This window comes from Xiphophorus hellerii, chromosome 13 (assembly GCF_003331165.1).
Source record: "Xiphophorus hellerii strain 12219 chromosome 13, Xiphophorus_hellerii-4.1, whole genome shotgun sequence".
NCBI lineage: Eukaryota > Metazoa > Chordata > Actinopteri > Cyprinodontiformes > Poeciliidae > Xiphophorus > Xiphophorus hellerii.
Genome location: NC_045684.1, coordinates 17,688,514 through 17,715,332, shown reverse-complemented (window position 1 = coordinate 17,715,332; position 26,819 = coordinate 17,688,514). Strand labels below are relative to the sequence as shown.

General features: G+C 38.2%; 1 protein-coding gene across 4 annotated transcripts in view; it reads left to right on the top strand.

Moving 5' to 3' along the window:
* elmo1 (engulfment and cell motility 1 (ced-12 homolog, C. elegans)) overlaps positions 1–26,819 on the top strand; it is a 101,789-nt gene that overhangs the window by 10,781 nt on the left and 64,189 nt on the right. For 2 of the 4 annotated variants that reach the window (XM_032581867.1, XM_032581864.1), the window contains exon 1: positions 20,420–20,633. The exons of 1 other annotated variant lie outside the window; for it this stretch is intronic. The gene's annotated coding sequence lies outside the window, so the exon portion shown is untranslated. Of the gene's footprint in view, positions 1–20,419; positions 20,634–26,819 lie in introns of those variants that run through there. One more of the 4 variants, XM_032581868.1, reaches the window with a different exon arrangement.

The window sequence follows — 26,819 nt, the reverse complement described above, 5'->3', positions numbered from 1 at the left end:
CTTTGCTTGGACTGATTCAGTCAGGGACGTAGTGTTTTTGCAAGGCTCTATAAACTTTTAAAGCTATGTAAATGTAGATTATAGGGGGACTAAAGTGAAATACTTGTAAATACACTTATACCAAATTTTTCTAATCAACAGTATCATACGTTGGTTTAGTTCATATTTTCTTTACTGTTGCCATATAAATCATCTCAGTTTTTCTTTTATTTTCTCTCTATGTTATTTTAATAGTTAATCTGCGGAACAATGATAGCGATTTGTGCTTTGGATGAACGTTGTCTCTGCTCAGATTTACTGTCCCACTTGCTGTGGCTGAAAGAGAACCTAAAGTATAGTCTTCAGATAACTAATTACAAAGTTTTCTATTAACTTTTTGAGTAGAGTTCCCACCTTTATAAATCTGGCTTTTAATTACTGTATCGCCCAAGATAACAGATTTAAACCCATTCTGTCACTCTTCAAGGCTTGCCATGTGATTTAGCAGCAGTTTTTTTTCTTCATTAAACTAGTCAAGGCTGCAGAGGAAGGGAGAGAGAGAGAGAGATTGAGGACGAGTGGAGCGCGCCTCACAATGTGCCAAGGTCACCATCTCGCCTGTTCCTTTTTGCTGGGAAACTGTAAGTCTTGGACTGAAGATGTGTTGCATTATGCTGGAGCTTCTTGAGAGTCTGAATAAATCAAAACAGAGAAGGACACCTAAAGCACTTTGATAAGAGTCTCTCTTTTTTTTTTTTTTGCTCTCACACCGTCTGTCTTTATGTCTTTCTTAAATTAACTTATTCAAAAAAAACCAACTATTTTTTAATAATTTAGTGGAATGAAAAATGATCTACTCGTGTGCTTTTCCATAGTTGTATTGACTATTGATTACTTAAAGTAATGAAGTTTTGGTTAAAATATTTGTATGAAATTTCTATTTGCCTAATAAAAATGTCAGAGATGCAGCATGTGACAGTCTTCGTTCTGCAGTTTTTGGAAGCAAAATTGTTTATGCTTCAGTTTGAAATGGTGACACTGTAGTGTTATTTTTTAACAATCCTGAGCTGGGATTCAAACCCAGGACTTTCAGAGCGAAGGCAACTGAGCTGCAGTGAATTAAACTCACCCATTCTGCTGAATTCTTGTAACATTTTCACTGTGCTTTGTCTGCGTTGTCTGATTATGAGTTTTTAACGTTGAAAAACATGTAAATATTCCCCAGTTTCTTATCCAGTGTGCCCACACATTGAGCATCCGCAGCAGCAGCAGTATTAGTCAGGACATTTGGGACAGATCCACTTGCTTAAAGCTTCATGAGTTATCTTTCTTGCTCTTACTGTTAAGCTGAGTAGCAGCCTGAGGTGAGCTTCTGTTGTTGTTAAACAGGCCGTGAAGTGAAACTATGGTAATCCTCGTACCCTGATGGTGCCTTGGTGGCAACAAAAAATGTTGATAAGTGTTTCATCTGCGAAACAGCCACAGCCCGGATTATTCTTCTATTAGCTTTGCCAACGATTTGCTAAAGGTCGTGTTGATCTTTGACCGATGTGGAACAACAGGTCAGAAAGTACAAATCTTTCAGAAGCTTAACCAATATGCTAATGGATGGATTTTTTTTTCCTCAGGCAGGGTGAAGTCTTGGTTCATGTTTTCATTTGCTCCCATGTTTATTTTCTGTCTTCAGAGTTTGTGGTCAGAAGAAAATGGATTTTAAATTTGTCACTGGATATTTCCCTAGTTGTTTTCCTTTTAAATTGAGTCCAAAATGCAAACAGTAACTATATAGTTAAGCTGTTATATGTTTGCTTTAATATTCTGCAAATAACACTGGTGTCAAAATCAGCAGTAAAATTAAACAAGTTTGTGAGAGTAACCATTGAGGGCGCAGGTTTTTCTTCTGCCTGTTTGTACTAATCAGTGTTTGTGCTTTCTTATCGCTCCTGCCTGCTGCTGTTATGTGTAGAGCTACAGGTTTTTCCTAGCATCTGAGACTAAATGTCAGTGATTGTTTTGGCTCTCTCAGACTCAGCTGAGACTCCGCCGTTTGTGGCCCGAGCAGATCCTCCATCTGTGAGCCACCTGCTTTACCTCGTGTCACCCTGGCTGCTCTGCGCTGTCCACGCATCAGACTTTCCTCTGTTTCCTGCAGATGTTGCGCACTGTCCACATGCCTGGGCCTCTTCTTGTACTTCACTGCTGTGCTGCACCGAAGGATAATGCGGCTGCATCTCGGCTCGCCGTCCTCGGCGCATCGAGAGCAGAGGTACGGTAACGGCAGACAAGCTGGGCTTGATGCTGCCTCCGGGGCACGCTAGTGTGTTTGTTCTTTTTGCTGTCTGAAGGAGCAGGCTTAGTTCCCAGTGTTTGTATTTTTATTCATGAGTGTCTGACTTGTTTGGCTGGATTTTCTAGCATAGACAGCACTGCGACAAGAAAGGCTCAGCTAGGAAAGGGAAGTTTTACAACAATAGCAGCAAGACCTGTTTTGAGGACTGTGTATATTTAGTACCTTTATAGCAGTGATTTTGCATTAAGGGTGTACTATGCTAGCGGTAATGGGCCTCTTCTGAACTGCGATTGGAAGGTGACCCACTTCCTGCCTCTGTCTGCATTAGTACTCATTCATATCCTGTTGACAGAAAGTGTGAGCAGAAAGGTTAAGGGATACAGACACTGCCCAATGTTACAAAACAGTTGTTAATGGTTTTAGCAAGATTATAGTGAAAACACTTTTGATTTAACCCCATTAACACAAATTGTATATTGTACTGAAATTTTCAAAGAAATATTCCTACTAGTGCAATTATTATTGCCTGTTACAGTTAGAATAAAGTTACAAATGAATAGATCCCAAGATTTTTAAAATTATAATCAGTTAAGATCTCCATTTAGGTGGCTCTCATGGCTGCTTTATTTACTGTAACTCAAGATTGGCTGGTAACGGATTCGAAACCTAACAGCCGGACTTCAATTTCAAACATTTCATAGCCGTTTATGCAACAATAGACAACTTTTTTTAAACCATTGCACATTTGAATTGTGCTGTTGTTTAGACAAAGGACAGTGATTACCCACGTAGTGAGGGAGGTGTTGCGCCACCAGTTATCTTCCTGTAGGGAAAAACATACAGAGAATTGAGCATTCAGAGCACTTCTGGTCTGAGTAACCGTCTAATGTAAAAAGCAAAATAGTAAATAATAAAGGTAACAGAGTTTTAAGTGAACACTATCTTCTGCTTACTTTTTTTAAATTAGGTTGGCAGTCTGACACAAAAAAGGTTTATGTGTTTTATTTTCACGGCATTTCGGCCAGGAAGATCACTGGGGGCACATTACCTCTTACCGCTGCTTCTCCCACAAATAATCGTTGGCTGCAGAGTAAAGAACTACCCAATTTAAATATGACTACGATTTAAAGGTTCATAAAATGGTGTTCTAATGAACCGCTGACATTTTTGAAACTGAAGTTGGTTTAAGACTGTATAAACCCACTATGGTTTGGCCCCCTTTCAGGTTTTAACTACAGGGTCGGGGATAGACTAACCTGGATTTATACCAAATAGTTATCTACTATTTAAAATATAGATTGTTCCATCAAACTCCTCATTATAGATTGTTCTTTCATCTATAATCAAAATTCCACAGTCTGTTTTTTCAAATCGTTTTTGTTGTAAATTCTGACTAATTGGTGGGGAAAATCACTCTTAAAACTAAATGCATTGTGTGAATGTGATTCAAATGGTCCCAGTAGTCTTAGTTTTTAGAGCAATGCAGAATGTGGCATTAACAAGTGACAAACTAATAAGAAAGTAGTTCAATGAAAACATTAAATGGCAATCTAAATAGAATTATTTAGAATTATTATCAGACTTGTGTAAGTCTGATAATAATTGTCATTGAATCTAACATTTATAAGAATTGTTTGTGATGGACTTGATTTTCTATATGAAACTAAACACTGAGAATGAGGAGCAACAGGTGGAGGAGGGGCTGTTCTGCTTTACACTTTATTTGAAAACGTATTAAAATGACATCAAAACACAAACAACTGCTTCAACAACAAAAATGTAGCTGTTTTCAAACTGTGACTTTTTAAAACTTGATATTCAAAACCAGACGATGCCTCCCGCTTGCACAATTTTTTTGTTTTAGTTAGGGTCACATAATTTCAGTGACATCTTACCCACAGAAATATAAAACCAGACTTGAGAAATGCCCATGACTTTTTCTCGTCTTTCCCCTTTTCTTCCCTTCTCTTTCTCTGTTGCACATAAATGTGTATTACATGTAATTAACCCATAAAAGGCAAAAATAAGTTCTTTGAATCTTCAGCTCCTGCCCAAAAATAGTCAGCCTCCGGCCTCATTTCATTTCTCTGCCACAAGCAGAGCCCCCACCCACAGTCGTTCTCTTTAACTTGACAATAATAGACCAGCTACAAGCAGAGCTCAAACGAGTGGTTTTGAACTCGCTGCAGAAGGGATGAAAAGGTTTTCAGCAGTGGCCAGTCACCACACTGTTTGGGTGGAGGAGAGCTGGCACCTGCGTATGACTGACCACTTGGGTATGAAGCCTCTAAGTCGGCTGGTAAATACAGGGAAGGGAAAGTATGAGTGGTGGAAATGTTTTTTGTAAAAAAAAAAAAAAAAAAGAGAAAAGGAAAGTGGGAGACAAACAATTAATAGAAAAGCGGCAGGGAGTTGAAAGTTGAGGGTTTGTAATTTAAAGGGCGAGGCCAGAGATAGGGAATCTTTCAGGCAAAGGGAGGGCTGTGTGGTGAGTCTGTGCACCAGGCAGGACATGGAAGTTAGGAAAATAAAGCAAGCAGACGAGAGCAAGCATCTCTGAGACAGAATATAAAAAATATATATATAAAAAAGGAAAACAGCGTGCATGGAAAATATTTAGAAAACCAGCTACACCATATTATTCAGAGAGCATGAGCTCATGTGTGGCTGTGTGTGTCTGAATGGTACTGATGAGCCGTTGGGAGCTGGTGAAAAAAGCGGCGTGCCTCCAACAGAGCAGGCAGGCAGGCATTCAGCGTGGCAGATATGCAAAGAGCGAGCACCGGCAGGGTGGGGAGCAGTGTTTTGGTGTGACCAGGTTCTGGAGCCACAGAGGGCAGGGCGGTTTGTGTGTGGACCCTGAATTAAGGAGTGGGGTGGGGGGTGTTTGATACACAACCGCAGCTGGGGTTGTGAGGAGGGGTGGCGAGGTGTGTGGACATGGAAGGGACAGAGAGACAGCTGGCAGGCCAAAGGGTACGTGTAACGAGGAGTGTGTGTGGCAGCCACAGTGACTCCTTTGTTCCCACTCACTTGTGCCAGTCACAGCGAGTGGATGGCCTATCTGTGAAGTGACTGAACCCTTTCATTGCACCTAGACCAGATACACAGTCTAGCTTCACGCTCAGCCTCTGCTCTGCTTGTATGAATAGGCGTGTGACACAACACATGCGACCTACCAGAGGAGACGAAATACGATGCAGAGTTTGGGAGAACTCATGAGATGAGATTTTAGAATTATTATTATTATTATTTGTTTGCTCAAAGGCTTTACAAATCACATACTACTGTGTTTTTAAAGCTTTGGATCCCAAACATATTAGCTTGTGACTCGCAAAATAATGTTGTAGGAGACTCATGACTCCCACCGCTTGAATGCTGAAAGCAAAACTGTAACATCATAGGTCTAATATACTTTTTCTTTCTTATTTCTTGCAGTATTACTATACATATAAATGTACTGGTTACACATCATTATTGTTATGTAGCTTGTTTTGTTTAAAGATCCAACTGGTGTTGATTTGAAACCTGTGGGCTCTTGGACAATACTTTAAAAACCTCTGTTTCAAAAAAATCTGTAATCGGTGACGAATGGCAACATCTAGACTGAATGGTGCTGCAGCGACACAACTCAAAAGTTTTGGATTAAAACTATATTTTTAATATTTGAAAAATTCACAACAAAATACTGGATTCAGCAGGTGGCATTAACTACATCTACATTCAAAACAAGAAGACCTAAGCACGGCTAAAGTACTGCTAAAATGATTGACGTTGATTACCCTTTGCTCTCAGTGAGGAACTCTTCACATTAAAGGTTTACTTGCCTGGATCTGATTTTAAAAGCTTGGATTGTTGCACTTAAGATGTATCGTCCTCAGGTTTAGTCTGCTTTCACCTGCAGTGTGAACGTAGCCTAAGTTGAACGTTGCTTTGAAAAACTGTGTAGTTGCTATCTGTAGCAGCATTAGCCAGTAGTTGTATTTTGTCTGGGTAAGTGGAATGTTGCCATACAGATTGTTCAAAGGGCCATTTATGCTCCCATCATACAAATCAATTGGTCCGTTTGTTTCTAGCACTCCCCTCATGTTTTTAATATATTTATTAAGTTGGCATTGTTGTTGGAGGATGTCACCACTAGGCATTTTATGATTAGTGTCCAAAGCAAGTTTCAGTCAATGGTGATTGTGGAGGAAGTGGCGAGGATCTACATTCTCAGAAAGAGAGCTGATCTGTACAGCAATCAGATTTATCATGGCATGTGGACAGAGAAGTTTCTCCGTTTCTGTCACCGTCATTATCTTTTTCTTTTCCATTCTTTTTTTGTTGGTCACATGTTAGCTTTACTGCGCCACACAGCCCTCACAATTAGCAGTTGCTTCTGTAACACACCAGGACAAGAACTGCTTCCTTTCTTATTTCAAAATTACAGTATGTCGACAAAAATGTTTAGCAAGCACAAAACACTCAATTCAGAGACACTTTCAGAGTGAGTGTTTTACTCTAAAACCATTGTATCTAAGCAATACAATAATTTTTTGGATGTTGTCCTCCAGGCAAAGTCACACTGATGACAAATTTTCTACGATGAGGCCACTCATCCTCCATGTTCGTCTTCTCACAAGGAGTTTGTTATGACAGATGTTTTTCACAATAGATCCAATAACTATGCATTCCATAATGTTAGTGCTCCCATATAACACTTATTACGCTCGCGATGATAGTCATCAGTGGTAACATAATTGCAGCACCAGTAGCCTCTGTCCTCAACTAATTTAATGAGTGCTGTTTGTGCAGCCTCTGGAGTTACGGTGTAATAAAGTCTTTTTCTCTCTTTTTGTTTTCTTCTTGTGCACATGTGCACCATTTCTGTGCTGGTTTGGGAGAAAATGTTGTCACTCCCTAGAATGAGTTCATCAGGGTGCAAAGTCACATGAGAGCCATTATTTGATCTCTCTTGTATTAAAAAACCCCAAAAAACTATGCGAGTGTGTGTGTTGATGTAGGCATTTATCTTTTGCTGCACAATAATGTTCTTCGGATTACCAGAAGTCTTTTAAAACCCCACGCTAATGGAGGGAGGATTTACTTAATAGCTTATTTTCCTCTCTTTATAAAAGTTTAACCCCACAGTACCCAGTTTGTCTCTACCAACTGCATATTATAACGATTCTAGATGTTCGGTAAGCTTTGGTGGTGCTTGACTTCCTCTTCTGAGAATCTGCTACATTAATTTCAAGTAGGACATGTAAAAATAGCAATGAATCTTTCCGCATCTCAATCTAGGCTAGCTCGAGCCAACAGGGGATAGAGCATTCAAAGCTGGGCAAAATGACGGTCAAACTGGCACTTAAGTGGAGGGAATGCTCTCAAAAATGTGCCGAGTGGCAGTTTAGGTCTTAACACATTTTAAACCCACTGAAGAGGTAGCAACGGATTATAAATTGGTGAGTTATGATTATGGCATAACCTTTTGGTTATTACATGCTTCAGTGGAGATGGTAATCCTCTGAGCTATTGAATTTAGCTAAGTGGAGACCATGTTTCCATGTAGAGATGTATATAATGTCCACTGCAGTTAGCAGCTTGTGAGACTAAAATATGGCTTGCAAATGACACCAATTCTGCCTCACCTTTTTTTTTTCCTGAGAAATGAAAATCGCACAGCGCCCCAGACGACCTTGGAAAAGATGTGTATGGAAATGCGATGTATAAGTAAAATACATCGCATTTCACTTATGCGATGTATTTACTTATATGTCGCATAGGTAAAAGAAAAAAATGTAGATAAAACAAAGGTTTTCTCTCTTATGATCTTTTCTCTGCTGCTCACCTCACATGTTTTCTGGAGGATTTAGGTTCAGGGACTGAGATGATTGATGGTAGAAGGTTGATGGGCAATTGGTATAACGGTTATCATCCATAACAATTTTTTAATTTATTGTGCCAGCAATAAACTTTACACCATAATGTTGACACACCTGTAAAACTACTTACTTGTTACTTTTAATTTTTTTTTAGAATAGCAATATGTATCAGTATTTTTGAAACCATGAATAAATGCAATTGCACTTCTTAAAATAAGTGCAACTGTGTCCTGAAGTAGCCTATTCAGTAATAAAATTTTTTCATTGATTATTTTATTATTTTTTTTAATAGCAGTGTTTGTGTTGTGTGGCTCTGGCCGTCACAATATTCAGTCCCAGACATGCAATCTATTTCCAAAAAAATTGCTAAATTTCACAATGCTTTTTATCATCACTTATCATTTTTATAATAAACACCTCAAGTAACCTTTAAATCCACATCTTCCATCCCTAGTGTCCAATTTACTTTTCCTTCATTGATTTAATTCTATATTTTATAATAAGACCCAATTATAACTCATAACCATTTTCCTGACACAGGTAACAGAGTTTATTTAAATGTCCTGGTTTTTCTCGTGCTTTCTGACAAGCTTCCCAAAGGGCCTTTGAAAGGGAAACAGACCCACTGATACTTCACCATGCACTCTTGATACCCTTGAACCAAGTGCCTTTTTACAGTCTTGCATAAATAATTAAAATGTCTTTATAAGATTCATTGGCTTGAAGTACAGTATTTGAAGTGTATAATAGGGGGGAAAAAGCAAAGCAGCCACATTTGTAATTAGCAAACAGCAGAAATAGAAAAAAACATTCTTTGTCAGACATCTTGATTATCCAAATTCTCACAAAGGGCTTAAAACAGCAATAGCTAAACCAGTTATGGAAATTCTTGGCTTGCAAAATTATTAAAACCCATTTGAACTTTTGCAATTTCTTTTTACATCCCAACCACAATTTTCAGTTGGTTTTATAAGATATTTATGTAACAAACTAAAGGGTAATTGCAAAGTGGAGGAAAAAGGGTACCTGAATATGAACTTTTTAAACTAATATATGGTTTGTATTCTTTGTTACTTTCTCCCCTCAATACTTTGTAGACTAACTTTTGCTGCAATTACATCTGTCACTTGAACTCCCACCAGTGGGGATGGTGAGCTGTGTTAGATTAAATTCAACACAGGAATCTATTTACTCTAGTTAATCATTAGATGACTTCTAAAGGTAGTTGTCCTAAATTTTATTTGGGGGTATTTGATTATAAGGGAATGTATAAATATGAATGTCCCAATTTTTTAAATACTTATACTCTGCTTTGATTGGTCCATCACATAAAATACCAACAAGATACAGTGAATCCATGGTGTAATATGACAAAAAAAATGCAAGGCTGTGGTTCTTAACTTTTGTTGAGACTGTATGACACATGCCTCCAGCATAGAATATGATTTTTAAAAGTTGTTTTTGAGGTCATGTTGACCAACCGCTAATTAGTTTCCTTTGCCACGCTGCGCATGATGTCAGGGAGTATAGAGTTATTTTTTCTCTCTAAAATGAGTGAGACTAAACCTTCAGTTCCAGCATTGTTCTTCCATAATCCCTGCATCTCTATTCTGAGACTTGCTGTCTGCTCAGAAGAGAGGGCACAGCTCATTTTCCAGACTGGTTGATTTTTCCCGTAACGCCAGGGCTTTTTGTTTTCATTGATCAGCTGTGCCAACGCCGAGTACCTGATGTGCAACGATTATCTAGTTAAAGGAATATCCCTCAAGAGCAGTGTTGTTTGCTGGGATCAGAGATCTTTAGGTTGTGTGCATCTTTTCCTATTGTCTGGTACATTGTTCTTCTTCTGACATCTGAGTTGTAATTTTAGCATATTTTGAGGAAGTGGAGCTTTAAGACTTTTTTCTTTTTGTAAACTTGGAAGAATGTTGCACTTGACCTTGCTGAAGTGAACAATCCGTGCCAGTTAAAGCAGAGTGAATGGAAGTTTGTTTTTCAGGAATTCTGGCCTATTTTAAGAACCAACCAGAAAGCAATTTGATTACACAATCGCTGCTTTTGTAGGGGAGATATTTTTGCTGCTGTGGGAGACTTTGTGTGAGCCAGAGTACAGCCGGCATATGGAAGTGGAGAGGTATTGATTCTCCCGGCGGGAACATAGTTTGATTGGTCACACATGGTGGCGTGGGGCTGCAGCTCATCATGACTATTTAATGTCTGTCCTGATGTCTTTTTTTTTCTTATTCACTTCTCCCAGTTTCATAATCTGAACTACATAGTGATAAATAAAAAAAAAAGGGTCAGTTTATGTTTAAAAAGGTATTTCTGAAATGCGCCCACTTGGACTGAGAGGGGGTGTAACGGAGATGCTCTGATGCGCTGACTGCTCTGCCAAAGTAGTCAAGGTCACTCCATGATGGAGGCGGGCTTTTTTTGTTCTGGTTGTGAATGAACAATGCTTCGGTGGTCTTTCCTAAGGACTCATCACTCTCCACCTCCTCCAATACAGCCACACATACATTGACATATACAGTACATACAGGCTCTCACAGAGACACAATGGCACTACAGACTTGTTTCCATGACTTTTTTCTCTAACCAACTGAAATGCGCCATCTATCCCCTCCTTAGTCACATGACCTGACAGGGCTTTTTTGTTTGGTTCCTACCATCCCCACCATATTTACCCCCGTTCACCCAAACATGCACAGATGAAGGGGTCCAGTGAACTTTTTCAGGATGACTTGTTCCTTGAAACGTGGCCCCAGAGGCTTTTATCACTATTGTCCATGGTGATCATCCAGAAAGGAGCCCCCCCATCCCCCTCTGCTCTCTGCTGCTTTTGAAGCACTTTAATGTTCTCTGCGACACAAGCTTCTACGTTTCGAAACAAGAGAGGTGTGCTTGAACCAAGTTCAAGTTTTTAAGGATAAATGAATTCAGAGTCCTGTACGGAGGGGAAAGTTGAGGCTGCAGTTTGAAGAGAAGTTTCTTGCCTGCTTGGTGAAATACAAAGTTTTTAGTTGCTTAAATATTATCCTAGACAAGGCAAACAACTGGCAAACAAACCAACTGATTCGCAAAGATATACGAAAAAACGAAAAAATACGAAAAAAGTTTAACTATTTTCCAGGTATACGATGATGATTTCATAGATGATGACTATACACTGATACATTGTTGCTGTTTTTTTAGATTCCCTTCTGTTCCTTTAAGTATCCATGCTTTCTCATCCAGCCTCATTCCTTTGGATGAGCCAAGTAAGACCGCAGAGGCCTGCAGCCAGGCCCCAGCATCTGTGGCTCTGAGGATGCACACAGCATAGCTGACATGTTTATCTCCCAAACCTAAGTCTTTAGTTTGGGTAATTTAGAATTCCCTTCTAGGAAGAGTACAATTGCAGACTTCTCTATCTGCAAATGTAATTTATGTTCTCTTTCTGCTTAATTAGCCACTATTTGACTTCTCAAACCTAACTTTATGAGAGATATTGCTTTATCTTTGCTGATTGTATTCATTTTTATTGGTTGCAAAACTACTGGTACCAGTTCTACACACTTTTAAACTCTTTTTCCAGACACAAACATAGTTCTTTTTTTTAACCCAAAAGTTCGCTTTGAATTTATGAATCTGAATGGACAGATGGATGGATGAATGATGGAAGACGATGGATGATAGACAAACAGATGAATTGACAGGTGGACAAATAGATGCAATCAAGGATGGATGGACAAATAGTTGAATAAGAAACAGATGAATGGATTGATGGATGAGTTGATGGACTGATTAGATGATGGATAAATAGATGAATGATCAGATTGATTGACGGAGGATGAATAAAGAAATGTAAGAATGACTGGTTAGACAGATACGTGGATAATGGATGAACAAAAATGAATGAATAGATATAGAGACAGTCAAAAAATGGATAAAAGTTGATGGATAGGTACATGGAAAATGGACGAACCAATGAATGGGCAAACATTGACTGAAGATGGACAAGTGGATGGATACATGGTCATATGGATTGGATGATTTTTTTTCCCCCACATTTATTTATTTTTCACCTGGAAAATGTCTAAATCAAACTCCAAAGTTTTCCGTTCACCTTCTGTGTGTGTCTGTGTTTCTTGCTGTTATAAAAGCTTCCTGCTCCAGATCAGCTTTCTTGGCCACTGATTCAAACATACCCCTAAGTCAGTCGTACTATATTCTCCTGTTTGACAGAAATACACTGTAGAGAGAGTGGGTGTTTGACCTGATTATGCTGCTTCCAAAAGGCCCGAGAGCACAGGGTCACATCGTCAGTGACTCAGTAACCCTGTGGGTTCTCCCACTATTTTACACTTGCGCTCATTCTCCCTCTTCCACACTGACAGTGAAAAGGCTTCCAGGGTAAACACCTAATTGCATGCCTCTTTTTGGTTTTAAAGCTCTCATTGCCGCCCTCGATGCTGACTGATATTGAGTTATGCAATGTGGGAGGATGGCATGTTATTTTTACATCCAAAGAGGAAAGACATTGGGTTTGAACAGAGCACATGGCCTATTGTTTTTCTGTTAGCAGGGGAATAGAGGAAAAACAACATGTATAATAGTTACCTTACGCAATGCTCTTGAATTATGCGCACTGGAAGTGGACAGGGATTTAAATATGCGCTTTTGGTACAATGTTGCGGATTATGTTTTATAAGCTCTTAAGATATCTGAAATGATCCTGCGCAGAGATGAATCAGTGATGGATAATGACACAGTTGGACATTGTTCATTCATGAGAAATGCTTTAGGATCTGTCCAGATGGTTGCATTTGGCCACTGCAATTGTCTAGCCATTTACTCAAATAATATTTATTCTTTTAGACTTTATGGGTCAAACCTTACTCCTCAGTCTCAGCCCTAACCCTGGATATTAATGTTTCTATTATTTATTGTGAGGGTAAAGTAGGAAAGCTTTATAGATTTGGGGAGTTGAAAGTGGAGGTGCTTATATATTTTTTTCTTTTTCTTTTGAGTTGGAAAACAAAATACCTGTTTGTAATCTCTTGCTTGAGGTTTGACATTAAAACCTTTGGGTTTAATTATTGGTTGTCAAAAAAACATTTTAAAAGTAGTCAAAATAGTATTAGATAATTTAAAGTAAAATATTGTATAAAACATAAAATAATGTGTAGCTTTGCTATGTGCTGATCATTTTCAGCAGAGGAAAAAGAAAACCTTTTATTCTTTTTTTTCTCCCCCTGTTAGAAATATTTGAATGTCGCAACAGTAGAAACACAAAAAACATTGTTTGGTTTACAAGGTCCGAGGTTTGGTGTTTGTGTGCTAATGTGTTTTCCTTATTTGGTTAACCATTCACATCACGTCATCGGCATGTTGAGGTTTCTTGACTTTTCATTTGAAGTCACAAAGGTGGTTAACATTTTCTGCGATGAAATGAGGCATTCCTTTTACAACATGACTGACCACCAGTTGTTGTTTTCTTTCCACAATGCCCTATAACTAGTTGGAAAATCTGCTGCAGAGATTAGCATACAACATTGTTTTTCCTGCTCCATACTGAAGATTTGCATTGAAACCAATTGCAACACGGTAGGACAGGCTGGCGAAAGCACAGTTTTATGGTATTCACACAGTAGCCAAAGAAGTCAAACATGATCTAATTTATCCATTTTGAAAAGAAAAGCAATTATTTGAAGTCCAAGTAATTATAAAACATTACAGGTATAATATGAGAAGTTGGTTGCAGCAACAAGTTGTTTTCATCTCTTTTTTTTAAAGAAATATTACCATATATGTATGTAATACATTTAAATACAACCAAATAGGTAATATAATTATTGATATGACAGTAATTGTTTGTTTTTTTAACAGGGGAAGTACAGCTTGATGTTTCCATCTTGCTCGCTCACTCGAGCGTGTGATTATAATTGATGTTAGTAAGTGTACGTTGACATTAATGACTCCCTCTCTGAATTATAGACATTGACTTCCATCATTTCCCTCTGCCTTGACATTTGCATAATTTCCATATTAGTTTTCAGCTTTTCCCTCATATTACGGACGCAGAATCAAGAAAATGAAAATGTCTAGGTGACTGAACTAAGTGAAGCTGACTGTAGCAGTGAGCATGTAATTTACAGGTAATTAACTCCCTTTGAAATGGCAAAACCAGGAAATGCAGGTATAAAGCACCCGGTGATGGTATCCACTAGGTATTTAAAAGATCAAGCATTGCATCTATAAAAAAGTGACTGCATAACTGGCTGAGATCCTGGTTCTGGAAGGTGATGTTTTGCATTTTGCCTATTCCATTTGCACAATGTTGACGCATTTTTCATAAAACCTGTTTTCTGGTAATTGCACTGTTAGATAAGTTGGATGTCACCACCACACAAGCCCATGTGAACACATTCCAGTTATTATTTTAGGATAATAGGAGGACATTTAAACAAACGGTGGGCAGTAAGACTCTGGTAAAACATTGTGCCTGACATTTCATGCCGCATGGTACACCCAGGAGTGTTTGGTCCAATTAAGTAGGTGCTGAAGCTAGCAGTTTGGTGCCTGTTGTTACTGGCTCTTTGCTCTCCATTTCACACTCTGGCTGCTAACGTCAAATGAAAGGTAAAATTTGGAAAATGCTTTGCTCAACTTTTGTAAAGGAAATAAAAGAATAAAACTATGTTGCTAATGCTGACACTGTCTTAAGATAGCATTGTATTTGGTGTAATTTGCCAGACCAGAGTAAGTTTTCGATGCCTGTCTAGGACAAGTCCAGCTAGAGTGCCATGGAAGAAGCAAAGTATCCATACTCCTTAAATCTTTTCACTATTTGTTATTTTACAACACCAAATTTCTACTTATTTATTTGGATTTTATGTGATGCACCAAAAATCTGAGAAATGAAAAGAAAAAGGATTCATGGTTTTTAACATTTGTTCACGTGTACAAGTTCTGAGTTCAGTGGAGATGTGTATAGTTTAATGAGCAATTTGGAAACAAAAAGGGCTCCTTTCTTCTGTTTTTCTATATTTTTGCAGTTACCATATGAACTACAGTCATCTTATGTTTGTATGTTACTGAAATAGTGATTAAAGGTTAAATTCCTAAATAGAATACAATTAGTTATGTTAAATAATAGATAATCCCCTGAGGTCTTTTCCAGAAACTATATAATTTAAGCAAATTGTGCAAATGTACTGATACATTTAATGTTAAAATAAAACAAAGAAAAAAGAAAACTTGTAAATTAGGAAAATGCAGTTACAAAACCCAACCCATAATAAACCAGCTGATGTCAGTTTCTATTTGACATATTTTTTCAGACACGCTTTTATGTTTTCTTCTCTACGCTGCCACCGTCATCCAGAGCCATTTAGGGGTGAGTGCAACCATAAGCTTGCATTCCTGAAATACCAACATTACAAACGAGCAGTCATAATGCAGGCTGCAGGCAGAGCCACGGCTCCCTGATAATGGTTTCTCGTCGGTGAGACAAACAAAAAATTACAGATAATTATTTTTGGTTCTTACTCGGGTTGTATTTTCCGGTCGGTGACGATAAATTGTTTATTATTATTATGCAGGCAACGTTTAAGGCTCAGGTGCTCTCAATATGAGAAAAATTATTATTCAAGTCGCATTGCCTAATCGGCAGAAAATATGGCTAATCCTCATTGCATCCATGCAGAATTATGTTTGTTTGTTTTGTTTTGTTTTTGCAGCTGCGCAAACATTGAATTTACAGTGATTGGGAACTAGACAGGTGGCATCAAAATCATGTAAGATGCACAATTCAAAAAATGAAATTCAATCATGCCAAATGATTTAGAATTTCTGAAATCTTATTTCCTAATAACTCCTTTGAGTCTTTGACTGCAAATTTCTGCGATTGAACGTTGCACATGTTCATATAAATTTAGGAAAATCTGTATTAAATTCCCATTTCTTAAATCTTTAAATAACATTTTTACATATCTTCAGTCCACTACAACCTATTTTTATTTGCTATTTCTGTGGGATTCATAGTTGTTTTTTACATTGTAGTTCTTAATTGCTTAATTTGAACAGGATTACTGTCTAACATGTTCAATCAATCAATCAATCAAATTTTATTTGTATAGCACATTTCAGCAGCAAGGCATTTCAAAGTGCTTTACATCATAACAAACACAGAATCACAATGCAATATAGAATCAATCATTAAGTCAAGTTACATCAATAAATTTGCAATTGATTACATTTCAAATACAATTCTAAACAGGTGGGTTTTCAGTTGAGATTTAAAAGAAGTCAGAAGTCAGTGTTTCAGCTGTTTTACAGTTTTCTGGAAGTTTGTTCCAAATTCGTGGTGCATAGATGCTGAAAGCTGCTTCTCCTCGTTTGGTTCTGGTTCTGGGGATGCAGAGCAGACCAGAACCGGAAGACCTGAGAGGTCTGGAAGGTTGATACAACAACAGCAGATCTTTAATGTATTGTGGTGCTAAGCCGTTCAGTGATTTATAAACTAACAACAGTATTTTAAAGTCTATTCTTTGAGCTACAGGGAGCCAGTGGAGGGACTTTAAAACTGGTGTTATGTGCTCTATCTTCCTGGTTTTAGTGAGAACGCGAGCAGCAGCATTCTGGATCAGCTGCAGCTGTTTGATTAATTTGTTGGACAGACCTGTGAAGACGCTGTTGCAATAATCAATACGACTGAAGATGAACGCATGGATGAGTTTCTCTAGATTTTGCTGAGACATTAGTCCTTTAATCCTGGAAATGTTCTTCAGGTGATAGAAGGCCGACTTTGTAACTGTCTTTATGTGGCTCTGGAGGTTCAGGTCAGAGTCCAGTTTTCAGTTGTAATAACTGAAGCTGTGCATTGACTCTAGATCGTTCCTCTTTAGGTCCAAAAATAATAACTTCAGTTTTGTTTCTGTTCAGCTGGAGAAAGTTTTGGCACATCCACACATTTATCTGTTCTAAGCATCTGTTCAGTGATTGGATGGGCTCTGAGTCACCTGGTGACATCGTAATGTAGAGCTGTGTGTCATCTGCATAGTTATGGTAGCTAATATTATTTCCTGTTATAACCTGAGCTAGTGGGAGCATATAAATATTGAATAAAAGGGGTCCTAGGATTGAACCTTGGGGTACCCCACATGTGACCTTTGACCTCTTTGATGAAAAGTTTTCAATTGAAACAAAGAAATCCCTGTTCTTTATGTAGGATTCAAACCAGTTAAGCACTGGACCGGATGTTATAGCCAATCTCCATTGAAAGGATATTATATGTTAGGCAGGCTAAAGCTGTAGCTAAGGTAATTATTTAGGCGATTTTTTTCTTTGTTTCTATGCATGTCCAATCCTGACTTACCACAATATGACAAAACATCTACCTGCTTGAAGATATTAGGGTGTCATTTCTACATTGTAGCCTTTGAGTAAAGGCAGGAAATTACATAAAATAATAGGCTTGGTTTCCTACAAAAAGCTTCTTTATGAAATTACCAAAATGCCACAAGTACCAAATAACACAGTTTTACAATTAATTTATTTATTGAAAACAGAGACAATGTACAATAGACTTTAACTGCAAGAAGAGAGATGTGCTGTACCAGATTATAGCTCTAAATTTCCACCTGTAGTCCCCTGCTGGTAATTTTTTTTTAAGAAGAAAAAAAAAAACACATAGTGATGGATAATAAGTGATCAAAAATGACCAGCATCCCAAATGGACAGTTTTTTTCATTTTTGAACCTTTTTGAACAACGGTGAGGACTGTGTAAAAAAAAAAACAAAACAACAACAAAAAACCTAAACCCTGACTCAGCCTCCAGGAGTAAATGACGGCAAACAAACAAGGCACCGTTTAACTGAGGCTCCGATGACTAATGAATAGTCCTTGTGCTGTGACACTATTTTACACAGTAAAATAATGAGCCTTTATGAACAAAGCTATGACACACAGCACACCTACGAGGCTGAGTAGCTCGCATTAAATCCCAGACACATGGAGAGCGTTTGTGTTTTGTGACACTTTAAAGTCAGGCTTGAAACTCCTTCATCACTGTGAGGAACTAAGGGGACGTGGGGGAGGGGATGGGTGGTGCAAACTGCTCATATGTCTCCTAGCCATCAAAGGGGGGTATTAACATAGCCAAGAAGGTGTGAAATGATACCAGTTGAACTACCTTTTAGCCAAAGGGACTGCTTCACCCTATTGAGAGGTTACAAGTTTGTTTACAGCCCCCTTCAATATATGGGAATGGGCAATTAACACCATCTTGCTTACAGTCATACCAGTGTAGAAATGTTTACGATTCTGTGTTTATCACTGAGTGAATGTGACTTTTTTTAAAAATGAATTTGTCTTTAAGTCCAGAAAATCACTATGTTTGTAAGTTAGTGGAAAGTGGATGAGTTGAGTGGTCAGCGTCTTAAAGAGGGGGTTCAGAGGGAAAACATTCTGGCTTTATGGCCACAATGTTGTCATGTGGCTTTTAAGGTAGATGATCCACTGGTCTCTTGGGTTGAATTCACAGGCTCAGGCTCTTTGTTCAGGTTGAATAAAGAGACAGAATCAGACATGTATAGGTACCAGTCACCAGTAAGTGGTGAGACGTTAACGACAAGGTGACATGTTTACGGGGCTGATTAAGGCAGTTCAGCACAGTAATTTAGAGTTTGACTGTGGTCAAAGCAGGGTGGGTGACAGCTTTGAGAGGGTTGGAACATCAATTTACTAGCAAATTGTTGTTGTTTTTTAAGGCAAATGAGAGTGAGGAGAAGTGTAGGCAGGATATTTAAAAGAAAATCAGAGACATTGGCCCAGTCTACACCATTATTGAGTTTTGCTCCCTGTGGGAATTAATACCTCTGTGAAGATGAGGATGCATGTATAAAAAAGGTAGTTGCACAACTTAACACAAAGCAAGACAGTTCTGTAAAGGAATCATCCAAAACTACTGCAGTTTCACTGTTTTTCCGTACGGTTTTCTTGCAATGCTAAACCCTCTCAATCTATACTGAGGTGCGACTTTGGTAAAAATATGCTTTCTAGTTCATGCTTGAATGGCAAAATCACAGCGAGACAATTAAATGAAAGGGGTGCGATTTCATGAAACATTTTTGAAACTCTTTTTCCACTGTTTATATGTGGATGAGAAGTGAAACAGTGCAGAGAATATCCACTTTCCATAATGTTTGTGTTACCGTGGTCAGGACTTAAAGTGATTCTCACAACATAATACCCTTGGCTGAATGTTATCTACACAAAAAATTAAGCAAACATTTATAACATAATCACTATGCTTCCCAGCTGTTGCAAATATAACTTGTTTAAATAAATGTGGTTAATTTGTTATCTTGCTATGTGCTGGGGTAGCTAGCCTTATTTTCTAAGGTCATAATAACATTTAAGTTTTCTTTTGCCTAAATTACTGACTGCACTGCAGCCATACACTCTGTACCCCCTGTTTGCTTTCTCATATTTTTTCACTTGACGCAAAACCTTAGAGGGGATATAATTTTCTTCCTCTGGCTTGTTTGTTTTTACTGGTGTTGCTGGAGTGGAAGAAGAAAAGATTCTCTCTGGGAATGTAAGTTGGAAGCAAATATCTTGAATGTTTGCATTTTTGGGGCTTGCAGGAACCAAAGCTGACCTCATCCTGGGTGGAGTAAACATCTGTTTTTTTCTCTTCATCTCGTTCACAGAGGAATAGCTGGGCACTGAGTCTGAAATGGCTGTCAGTTTTCACTCAGAGTAAAAGTGACCACAGTGACAGAATACAACTATCTGTACGGAGGTATTTTTCTGCCATAATCCAAGAGCACACATTTTCACTCTGAAAGCAGGATTCCATGTCTTTTGTAAGCAAAAGTATTCAAAGTTTTGACAACAAAAGACATGAAATCCCACCTTCAGACTCAAAATGTGTGCTCTTGGGTTACGGCAGAAAAATTTCTCCATATATCTGAACCAGAAAGTTTTAAACTTCTCAGACTCTGGTGTGGTGGATGTGCGAACTGTGAACAATAATGCATGAACAAAATCTTCATAGAAAGGCGTGTTTTGCTAAAAAGACCTGCATGCACATTACATTTCACAAGGACTTAAATTTCTCTTTTCTTTTTCTTGAGATGTTGGTGTTTATTAATACACATGAATAAGAACTTTGTCAGCATCTACTTTATGTCACTTCTTCTTTAAACTTTGGCGCCGTTTCACCAACAAACCTGTTTCCTCTTTCTCAACAAACGCCTACTTCCTCCTTCTGTGTCTCTCAGAACCCTCTCGGTTGCTCTTTTCCTCTACCCGAAGCACTGCACAAACCATTGTGGAGCTCTCGCCTTTGGCTTGTGATGCTGAAAGCTCTCCTTCCGTCTGAAGTTGCTTAGAGAAAGCAGCTTTTCTTTATTTTCTGTCGCAAAGCTGTCGCATCTTTGAGAAGCAGATTGAGTTTTGAGGAAGACTCACTGTCCTGTTGGCTGTCAAGTTTTTTTGGGGGGGGGTAAGTTTTCACATCTTCGCTGTGTGTTTTCTCCACGCAACACAGGATGCAGTAGGCCTCAGGGTGTGGTGGTTGTGTTTGATCTACTTTCTTCAACAGTGCTATCATTGGAAACAAATGTTACATTTAGATGCATATTCTACAGTAGCTATAATCTCTAAGTGCAGTTTATATGCTCTTTGACTGACCCAGTGCAAATGTTATCTATATATTAAGTGTAGAAGCCTTTTGAATCAAAGAGATATGAGATTTTAGAGGTTTGAGCTTTTGAGGTATCATGATTTGAAGGACGGAAACACTCTGAATGTGGTTTGGGAGAAAAAGGCCATACTTATTGGAAAGTAATTACTAGGCAATATGAGGATCCCCACAAATGCTCTTTATGGATTGCATGTTTTCCTGTGGCCCTTATTTTTGCCCGACATTTTTTCCACTTTTGGCAAGTGTAGTCTTTTTTTCCTACCTCTTATTTTTTATAGCTTCCAATGTTGTGATTAACTGGGTTTTGCAGAACGTCATCCAAGGACCTCTAATTGATTCTGACTCACTTGTTTATCTCAATCTGCTTGCTTTCCCTGATCACATCAGCGCACTTAGGGTTTGCTTGTACCTTGCTCAGCGGCTTGTTCCGTCTCTCTTTCACCTTACGTGTTGGAGGTATACCGTAGATTTAGCCCGGTGTGTTGCCCGCAGAGCAGCACTACAGCTGCTTTATGTCACCTCCTGTGGTCGAGATTTTAGCAAGAGCTCCACTGACTGCGTTGCTGGAGTTGCTACATGCTGGTGGAAGAGTCGTTTGACAGGATATCCTGGCTGTGGTGGTGGTGTGAGAATTGGGTTTGGTTTGTGACAAAGAGACTCAGCAGCAAAAGTCACCAAGATGTTGTAGTCTTTCTTGTTTAAACTCCAAATATTTGAAGATGTAACCCATCCGCTACAATGTTATTTGGGAGGAACTAGTCAAGCTCCAGTATTTTTAAAACTGTTGGCAGTCATATGTTTTTGTCTCAGAGGATTGTACTTCCTCTTTTGATTGAATGCCACACTCTTAAAGTATGACCCCAGACTTCACCTTTTTCCCCTTTGTCTTCTGTCTGTATTTATAGCTGTTTTTGCTGATCCTTTTCCCCCCATTCTTTTTATTGTAAATGTTAGCAGGGAAGAACTACAACTTTGAACCAAGTAGGAAGACAATACCTCATTTATTTAAATGCTAACTAATTTATTTTACTTTTTCAAGCATGTTTTTTTTTTTACTCTTAGCTCTCTGCTCTGCTCTGGCATTAATATTTTTGCAACAATGTCAGTTTTCACATGTCTCACTGCAGCCAGATGTTCAGACAGGATGACTGGCATACACTGAACATTTTTTCACAACAGCAGTTAAAATTAGAAGTAAAATGTATGCAGTGACATACAGTCAGAACCCCACGAACCCAAATAGTTTGTTGTGGTTCACAAATGGTAAGAACTGGTTAATTGTTATCATAATAAATTACAACTTCTATCACAAGATTTTTTTTTTTGGATTAAAAAGCAAATATAATGGCTGGCAACCCCCGATTGAGAGTGGGAACAAAAGCAATTTTCTGTTTTCAAGCTAGCCTCCCTTGTTTCTCCTCGCTTCCTGTAACAATCTAACAAAACCTCCATCTCTAAAATGTTTTTGCTCACAGCACAAACCAAACACCTACCATGCATGTTGTGCTTTTTTTAAAGACAAAATATCTCAGAAAGCGATGCAGACCAACTGAGTGCTAACTTTAAAACCCGCTGCCAGTTGTGATAAACTTCATTTATCCAGACTGTGATAAATGTGGCCAAATGTATCTTTGCTCTATGCTGTCACACAAAGTGCTACAATTACTATGTTGTGGGAGATTTTTTGACGTCATTGCTGGTTTGGGGGGATTTTTTCTGACTGCAGGCCTTGTGACAAGTCCTTCAGTGTTCTTGACCTCTGATAAATCCATCTATGTATAAATTTAAAACGTGTCCATAAATATCATAGATAGTTACTGTATATTTTTAAATATTGGTAGTGTCCAAGCCCTAAACATTCAGAGTCAGCACCATCTCTTTGATTCAGTTATTATTTATGTAGCTAAATTCAGCTGCAGTGTGTGTGTGTGTGTGTGTGACAAACATCCCTCCAGGATTAGGGGTGAAGTAGCAGCAAGGTGAGGATAGACTAATGAACTTGATTAACTGGTCATGAAGTGTGAGCAGACTTATGTCAGCAGAAGCTTCGGCTGTTAGCAGCCTGCACGACTTCAGGTGTGTGTTAGCAAGGAGGTAACACATCAATAATGACCTGGAAGAGGCAGCTGTTGCTTCTCTAAAGTCACTGCTGACATCTTCAGTACAGAAAGGGCTAAAAAATGTGCTAACAATCACATTAGCGATTGTCATTCTATAGTGAAAGAAGTCATTTTTATGAAAGAAAACATTCAAAGTAGCATCTGGATAAACTATAACATTTCTTGAAAGTGTTTGAAACTTTTGAAAAGTTGAATAATATCTTTCTGTGCTTGTTTGTGAATAGAGAAGCTTTAATAAGCATGAGGCCATCTGCCTGACAATCTGCAGAAAGTAGGCCCAGCAAAAGGACAGTAATCTCAAGTGTAGCACCGAATCTTAAAATGCAATCAAAAAGCAAAACCAAAGCATGTGTCTGTAAGCTTATAATGAAGAGAGGGCCAAAGTCTAAAGATATGTATGTCATTATATGCAAGATACAGATTGCATTGGTGATGCACGATGGAACGAATTTTGTATTTTAATAAAACTGTTTCTTCATCTAGATCATTTTAAATCTAATTTTATGCCACGATCAGGAAAGCAAATAACTTTGTATTGCTTCGAGTGAGACCACGAAACTGTTTAGGCTTCTTCTGGTTCAAGTAATAACAACTCTTGCTCATGTAGAATCAAAATTACAATAACAAGTTGCAAACCTTTGTTCTGTCATACAGGAGCCAAAGGGTGTGTTATACAAACACACAAAGTGCAACATAATCACCCCATGTGTAATGTGTGTGTGCAGATGTTGTAAGGTGTCAAGATCAAAGCAAGTGTAGCTCTCAGTCCTCATGCACAGAGTCTGTGACCTTTTGTCTCAGTTTGCACATAAAGGATGGAGCAAACAAGCGCGGAGCCCTGCAGCAAGCTGGGCCCTTGCAGAGGCATCAGATGCAGAGCTAGAGGGCACTCTTTTGAAACCTACCCAGCTCAAAAACAGAGAGACTGTGCCCTACGTGAACATTAACAGTGTTTGTTCAAAAAAGAAAAAGAAAAAAAGAAACCTTTATTAAATACACTGCATTAGACAGCTATGGTTTCTGCTGCTTTTATCTGCAGTTGTCATAAACAGCAGAATCATAATGATATTAATGTAAGAACTCAAGCAGTAAGAACAGGCTTTAGGCCATATTACCTTTGAAAGTCGAATACTTAAAGTATAAAACTTCTGTATACAGTGTAAAACAGGCACATTTTAAATCTTTTTTTAATGTGTAGTATAATCTCACAACTGAACAGTTTTTTTCTTTTGTTTTTTAACTAAAATTAAGGGTATTTTTTGGAGGGCCTTTAATAAGGGGTGCACCGATTTATCGACCGGCCAATTTATCGGTGCTGATTTCCTTAATTTTGGGAGATCGGCCGATTTTTACATATGAAGCCGATCTTATCCACCGACCTTATCTAGTTTGGCGAAGCTCTAAGAATCAACCACTGTTCTCCTTTGCTCTCCGGTGAGAAAGGTTTGACTGACAGACCGGCCCACCAAGTTTACACATTTACAATTAACAATGGTGACCCCACTGTTGACAACTCAACAACTTTCTTGCTATATTGTGGTATCAGCCAAAATCGGAGTCGGCAGGTTAAACTTTTTAAAAGATCACTAATCGGTGATCGGCCAGAAAATTGCAATCGCTTTTAATTAATTAGTAAAACCTGTGAAAATGTTACAATTATATAAAAACATGTCATTTATTTTATTTAAAATTTAAATCTGTTGCTTTTAATCTAGTTTAAATGTAATTTAGAAATGTTAGGCACTTTGAAATGGACTAAAATTTGTTAATACTTATCTACACCTTGTGTCATTAAAGAAAATCATTGACACTGAACATGTACATGCCTCTATTTTTTAAATTGCAGATTAAAATGTAAACAAAACCTAAGACAGTTTAACAGTTATTTTGTTTTTTTTAAATATTCCATTGTATAGTTAAAACAAGCCCTTGAGTTTTTACATTTAAGCAGGAATCAGTGGTTTTGCCTGCATCCCGTCTCTCAGACCACGGTAGCTTAAATGTCAGAAATATTGCAGGTCAACCTCAGGTCATCTATAATTTCTGCACTGACATAATCTGCATGGAAAAAATGCAAAAAGGATGACACTTAATAAATGCCTGTTAACTGAGTCTTTCGAGACCAAGAGGCGGGTGGGGTGAAAGGTCAAACTGCTGCCCAATGTTCCCTCGCAGCATCACGACTCCTCTTCAAAGATCATTGGATAAATTGGCAGTTCTCACACATTTTCTCTTCATTGTGAACTCCGTGGGAAAAAACTACAGTAATTCTGTTATATAACATGAAAGATTTCAGTTTTTTTTAAATCAAGTTTTGATATCCAAAATATGCATTCTAGTTTTTACCCCATTAATATTGGTGTTCTGTTTTCATATTCATTTTTCTTTGTGTGTTTTTGTTTTGCAATATCATTTGCTGCATTTCCACCTCTTGCATTGCAGCCTTTTTTTTGTTTTACTTTCATTTACGCTGAATGCCGTGTTCTACCAGCGTCTACCTCCTTTAAGCTTTATTACCTCTTACTTTCTTACTCTCATGTTTCTTTGAGTTTCTCAGCCATATCCTCTCTTTATTTTTTTTTCTTTTCTTCTCTACCCCTCTACAGATGAGGTGACCCTCACATAACACTGCATGAATTATTAAGGGGAAACCAACCTCTGCCCAACCAGTCTGTGGTCATCTCTCATCTGTTCTTCCTTTTGCTCGTTCCCTTTCACTGCACTATTTATTGATGCTTGTGCTTTGAACCTCTTGATCCAATCACAGTTTTTTCATCCATTTCAAATCACTTTTTAAATATTTTTGATTTTCTGAAAATCGGGAAGTTATGGCTAGGTGTAATATTCCACATTAATCTAAATAAACACTTAAAATGTATCACTCTGTGTGCAGCTAATAATTCATGAGTTTTATTTTCTGAATTAAGTTTCTGAAATAACTTTCCAAGAATATTCTTTTGAGATATACATGTACTATATATATATGTATATATATATATATATATATATATATATATATATATATTTATTCTAGCACATTTCAATAGATGTACTCTTGTGGTACAATGAGACATTTTCAAAGGAAATGAGATAGGAGAATATAAATATCTTTTCTAATTCCTGGATAAAGTTCTGCATGGTCTAACTTTGCACAACAGTATCACTCAGTGAGAAATCCAGAGGAGGACAGTGGGACACAAGTCATCAAATGTGAGAAAACAAAATCAATGGACAAATGGATGCAGGGAAGTTGAGCCAAGTCCTGACAGCCAGAGTTCTCTGCAGCAAATAAAAACAGGGAGATGTTTCTCTCTGGGAGCTTTTTTGACCTTCCGGCGGAGCAGAAAATAAACTTTCACTAGTTCAGGGTTGACTAAACGAGGTTGGAATAAATCAACCTGCTCAGACGTGATGAGCTCTGACAGCAGATAGCTCAGTATCAAACCTCCATTTACAATAAAGCGGCTGTGATGAGATGTTGGAGTGACACAATGGGAATTGACACACAGTTCCATAGGCCTGTAAATACACCGTCAAACACGCAAAAAAACCCAACAAAATCCTGAATCTTGTTGCTTTGAAGTTGTTTTCAGGAGCGGTAGAGGGAAGGAAAAAAGAACATGCTAATCAGATGACGCTTTCTTCTAAAGCTGCTCATGGTGTGGTGGTGTGTTGCACTGCTTTGTCTCTAAATTAGATTTAAGCCTGTTTTTTAAAGAGATGTGCCCCGACTGCCAGCACTGAGGTTGGTGTGTGTGTTCCTGCATGTTTGTGTGTCTTTCCAGCCAATAATCCCACAGGGTAACCATGTTTGCGTCATCTGAAGTCACTGTTAGATGACAAGATGCTTGAAATAATATACTCA